Raw genomic sequence first — 6000 nt, forward strand, 5'->3', positions numbered from 1 at the left:
GGATTTGTTTGCTAGGTTTCAATAATTCTTTGTTTCTGACCTTGTTTTGTTTTTAGTTTATTTTGTTTATTTTGTTTATTTCTCTTTTTCTGCCCATGGCTGTGCTTTGTCTGTGGAATCTCTGGCTGGATGATGGTCTTGTTTCTGTTATACCACTCAGTGTTAATAAACATGAAGTATCATTTTACCTCTGTGAGCATCAGGTTTAATTCACTGAGCTATGCTTAATTAACAGGGAATCCTATGACAAAATAATCAGTCCAAATAAAAACACTCTTCAATATACACGGAAACGAACAGGGGTGAATACAAACATCACAAAAATAAATAGAGAAACATTGCTTGTACCTGTCTCTGGTATGAAATCTGGTATGTGTTAAATATTTAATTTTGCATTAAGGGATTTGAAGGATCAGCACAACTGGAACCATGAGCATAAAATGTGGAATCCTATCACTGATCATCCTGATGAACATTAAGGGTAGGATTATTCTTTTGCTTTTATTCAATTGATGTTTTTTTATATGTAGTGTAACACCAGGAGGGGTACTGAAGGAGAGGCTCTGAAAATGCTGTGGAATTTGTGAAGATGTGTTGTTTGGCTGATGCTACAATAAGGGTTAGCTGCCCATAACAACACTGAAGTATTTCAATTCTATTTCTATTTCAATTATATTAGGCAGATGTGATAAACTTGTATATTATATTGGTGGGATTCCTGAAAACTCCTGGTTCACACTGTTTCATTTTCAGGGTCTCTGGGTCAGAGTGTGAGAGTGACCTGCAGTCTTCAGACTATCTGTGCTCTGCAGGAATCAGCAGTAGACCTGAAGTGCTCCTTCTCAAACATCACCATCAAACCTCAGCAAAGCTTCTGGTTCAGCCCCAAACAGAAAGCTAAATGGAGGAATGAAGAAGATCCAGAGGATTTAGCTTTAGACTCAGACTACGCAAGACGGGTGAGCTACAGCACATCCAGCTCAGCCTCAACTCTTACAATAAGAGAGCTGAGGGAGAGAGACTCAGGGGAATATCACCTCATGCTAATCACAGAAACTGGAGAGAAATACCCCAGCTCTACAGCGATCACTCTGACTGTTTCAGGTAAACCAGCTCAACCACAACAATCTGTTCATTTGAAGAACTTTGTGATGCTGGAATATTTAGAGCTTTATTTCCACTCAGATCTGCAGATGAAGATGATCTCTGATACTGAGAAACAGAAATGGACCCTGAACTGTAGCACCTCCTGCAGTTTGACGGCTGAACCCCAATATTACTACTGGTACAGAAATGGACAACATACATACTCAACATATGAACATCAGACAATTGTATACATTCCTGCTTCTGAAAGCTACACCTGCTCTGTTAGCAGCCATCCTGAAATCCGGTCCAGCTCAGTGTGTGAGTTATAACCTGTTCATAACTCATTATTAATGAATCAATCAAATCAGAAGCTGAAGCTCTTTCTCTTCTACAGGTTTCCGTGATGAGAACTGCTGGAGTGTGATCTACTCAGACAGAAGAGTCTGTGTTCTGGAGGGTTCATCAGTGGACTTTCCCTGCACTTACTCATATCCCAGTGGTCAGGCAGTTACTGAGACAGCCTGGTTTTACTCTCAGACTAAAGAGGAGGGGAAGGATCTGAGAGGGGAAGAGCAGTTTGCTGCTCGAGTGGAGTTAGTAGGGGATAAAGAGAGAATCTGCACTCTGAGAGTGAGAAATGTGAGTAAGAGTGACTCTGGAGAATATCGCTATAGATTCAGCACTAACCCTGCAGGAGGGAGCTTCTCTGGAACTCCTGGAGTTACTCTGAGAGTTACAGGTATCTGTCCAGTTACGTCTGAGTGATCTTCTACTGGGTTTCCAGTTCATGTCTGAATAAAGGAAATGCTGCACTTTCTATTTCTTTCATGTTCAGATCTTCAGGTGATTCCCAGCGCTCCATCAGGAGGACAGACGGTAACTCTGACCTGTAGCTCCACCTGCACTCTGCCCAACAACCCCACCTACATCTGGTTCAAGAATGGACAGCCTGTGACCAGCAAACCCACCAGATACAACAAGCTCTACCTGGAGTCAGCACGCCCTGAGGATGTTCTCCAGTATTCCTGTGCTCTAGGTGGTTCTTTCAGTTCTTTATAATCCAGACATGTTTCTCTCCAAAACAGCACTTTACCCACACCATCATCACAGAAATGAGAAATACTGACTACATATAGTATATACATATATGTGTGTGTGTGTGTGTGTATGTTTATTTCATTGTTCCTGATTCATTCCTAAAACTCCTGAAGGTTCAGAGGACAGCACAGTGATGAAGCTCATCATGGTGGGCGTGGCCGTCTTTCTGGCTCTAATACTGATGACAGGACTGATGTGGAGGTGTGTGATCAGGAGGAAGAGAAGAGCAGAGATAAAAGCAGATGTTCAGGTACTGAGAGGAATTTCTACGTTCTCTGTTTATGATGAAGATGTTCCTGTGAAGCTGCTGCTGAATATACGTCATAGCGCCATAAGATAGCGCCATGAGTGGTCGCCTCTGTGAGCAGGCAGCATGTACCGCCTGCCACCAGCAGGGGGCCCGGCCAGCAAAGTAGGAAAGATGGTGGGGTTGGAGCAAAGAACTCCAAGCCCCAGAATTCCCAGCGGTAATCAACGCTGACCAGACCCACCTGTGTGGCACGGTATAAATACACCCAGCCAAACACACTTTCCCATTGCACCTTTGTAGAGGGGCGAATGGTAACAGTGGGTTTAAGTTGCGAACAGAAAAGAGAAAAGTGAAAAGTGAAAAGAGAAAAGTGAAAAGTTGTGAACAGAAAGGTGCGACCAACAATGGACTCAGAGTTGGCGCCAATTAAGCTTTGCAAAATCAAGGCATGGCCATCGGCCGCCATGAGCAGCTGCTATTGGCGATCACAGAGCGGTTGAACCAGCTGGTTACAGTTCAGGCTGAGGCCACACAGGCCCACCCTGAGACTGCTGCACAGCCGGTCCCACTCCTTCCTCCTGACGTAGCCATGGTTGGACATGAGGCCCACTTGGTTACACCTGAGCGTTACACTGGGGAATCAGACAAATGCAGAGGATTCCTGCTGCAATGCAGTCTCACATTCGAGCAGCAACCTTCCCGGTTCCCCACAGAGCGCTCCAAAGTGGCCTACATGGTGTCACTGCTCACGGACCAAGCTCTAGCGTGGGCTACGGCCCTGTGGGAGCAGAACTCTCCTGACTGCCTCACTGCTCAGGCGTTCACTAAGGCATTACATCAGACGTTTTACCAGCCATTAGAGGGCAGAGACGCTGGCCCACGGCTGCTAGACCTCACCCAGGGTGCACGCTCTGTAGCAGAATATGCTATAGACTTTCGCACTCTGGCAGCAGAGAGTGCTTGGGGTGAAGAGGCCTTGAGGCCGATCTTTCTGCAAGGTCTCAATGGCAAGATGAAAGACGAGCTGGCCACTCGTAACCTACCCTCTACGCTCACTGACCTCTATGACGTGTGCATCCGCCTGGACAACCGCATATGTCAGAGAGCCAGAGAAAGAGCACGTAACCCTCGTGCTACAGGTTTTTGGCACCAGCAGCCAGTCAGTCCCACTTGGGAACCCCCACCACAGGAGGCTCCTGAGCCCATGCAACTGGGAGGTGCCCGGTTACCTGACCATCTACCACCCGGACCTGTCCCGGGGAACAGGTCTAAGACAGTCCTTCGTAAGTCGGGAAACGAGAGGGTCTAACCCGAGCGGGGGACCCCGGCCTTAGACCATTTGGCATCCTCCATCTCAGGACTTCACCTACCGGTTACTCTAGCCTGGACCTCCCAACATAAATCACTGACAGCCTTTGTGGATTCTGGGGCTGCAGGCAATTTTGTGGACAGCTCACTGGTTGCTAGTCTCGGCCTTCCCGTGGACCCCCTGGAACGCCCACTACCCATGCCATAGATGGGAGGATTGTGGGATCTGGTCCTGTGACCCATCGCACCCAAGTGATAACACTGCGGATTGGGGCGCACACTGAGCAGGTGGAATTGTACCTGACTCAGGCACCTCATCTGCAGTTGGTGCTGGGCTACCCCTGGTTGGAACTCCACAACCCATGAATAGATTGGACAACCCGCTCAGTCTATGCTTGGGGGCCACATTGTCAGGGGGCCTGTCTGGGTCACAAGGCACTGCAGCAGGCATCACCAAACTGGACCTACGCAGTGCCTACCACCTGGTCCGCATACAACAGGGGGATGAGTGGAAAACTGCTTTCATCACCCCTACAGGGCATTATGAGTATCGAGTCATGCCTTTTGGCCTTATGAATGCCCCAGCGGTTTTCCAGTGTCTTATCAACGATGTGTTACAGGAGGCCTTGGACCGCTTCGTATATGTCTACCTCGATGACATATTAATATACAGCCAGTCCCTGGAGGAACACGTGGGACACGTCAGGCGAGTCCTCCAACTGCTCTTGGAGAACCGTCTTTTCATCAAGTTGAAGAAGTCTGTGTTCCACACAGAGACTGTGTCGTTCCTGGGGTTCATAATCTCCAAAGGCACCCTTCAAATGGATCCAACCAAGATTCAGGCCGTTGGCTCCCCTCACTGCCCTGACTCGAAAGACCCCAGGCCCCTTTCGTTGGTCCATGGAGATTAAAGTGAGGTTGACCTCACCCCCGGTCTTACAGCTACCGGACCCCAATGAGCCATTTGTTGTCGAGGTAGATGCCTCTGATGTGGGTGTAGGTGCGGTCCTGTCCAAACGCCTGGGGCCAGGTAAAAAGCTCCATTCCTGTGCGTTCTACTCCCACAGGCTAACCCCGGCGGAACGCAACTATCCCATTGGGGACAGGGAGCTCCTTGCCGTGAAGCTGGCTCTGGAGGAATGGAGGCACTGGCTTGAGGGGGCTTACATCCATTGCCGACTCCGGCTCGTCCGTGGTCCCATGTGTCCCTGGACTTCGTAACAGGTCTTCCTCCAAAATGTCATGTGACTCGTTAGTGTTACTAGGTCCCAGGTGTGCATAGGTAGCAGATGTGTTCAATTTTGTAGTACAGCTCTCACACTCTCTCATACTGCTCACTGAAAGTTCCAACATGGCACCTCATGGCAAAGAACTCTCTGAGGATCTTAAAAGATGACTTGTTGCGCTACATGAAGATGACCAAGGCTACAAGAAGATTGCCACCACCCTGAAACTGAGCTGCAGCACAGTGGCCAAGATCATCCAGCATTTTAAAAGAGCAGGGTCCACTCAGAACAGACCTCGCGTTGGTTGTCCAAAGAAGCTTAGTGCACGTGCTCAGCGTCACATCCAAATGCTGTCTTTGAAAGATAGGTGCAGAAGTGCTGTCAGCATTGCTGCAGAGATTGAAGAGGTGGGGGGTCAGCCTATCAATGCTCAGACCATACCCCACGCACTACATCAAACTGGTCTGCATGGCTGTCACCCCAAAAGGAAGCCTCTTCTGAAGTCTGTACACAAGAAAGCCCACAAGATTAGAGAGACCAAGATTAATTTGTTTGGTTCAGATGGTCTCAAGCATGTGTGGCGGCAATTAAGTGAGGAGTACAAAGATAAGTTTGTCATGCCTACAGTCAAGCATGGTGGTGGGAATGCCATGGTCTGGGGCTGCATGAGTGCAGCAGGTGTTGGGGAGTTACATTTCATTGAGGGACACATGAACTCCAATATGTACTCTGAAATACTGAAGCAGAGCATGATCCCCTCCCTCCGGAAACTGGGTCACAGGGCAGTGTTCCAGCATGATAATGACCCCAAACACACCTCTAAGACGACCACTACTTTATTAAAGAGGCTGAGGGTAAAGGTGATGGACTGGCCAAGCATGTCTCCAGACCTAAATCCAGTAGAACATCTTTGGGGCGTCCTCAAGCGGAAGTCTAGCGCAAAGTCTGGAATATCCGCCAGCTCCGTGATGTCATCATGGAGGAGTGGAAAAGCATTTCAGTGGCAACCTGTGAAGCTCTGGTAAACTC

At 48.4% G+C, this 6000-nt stretch overlaps 1 long non-coding RNA gene across 1 annotated transcript; it reads left to right on the top strand.

Moving 5' to 3' along the window:
• Positions 1–1523: 1523 nt before the first annotated feature.
• On the top strand, positions 1524–2412 carry LOC140565627 (uncharacterized). The gene is made up of 3 exons (XR_011980609.1): positions 1524–1828; positions 1925–2125; positions 2301–2412. It is a non-coding gene; the product is annotated as an uncharacterized lncRNA (long non-coding RNA).
• The last annotated feature ends 3588 nt before the right edge of the window (positions 2413–6000 follow it).

The sequence above is a fragment of the Salminus brasiliensis genome, chromosome 11 (assembly GCF_030463535.1).
Source record: "Salminus brasiliensis chromosome 11, fSalBra1.hap2, whole genome shotgun sequence".
Classification (NCBI taxonomy): Eukaryota; Metazoa; Chordata; class Actinopteri; order Characiformes; family Bryconidae; genus Salminus; species Salminus brasiliensis.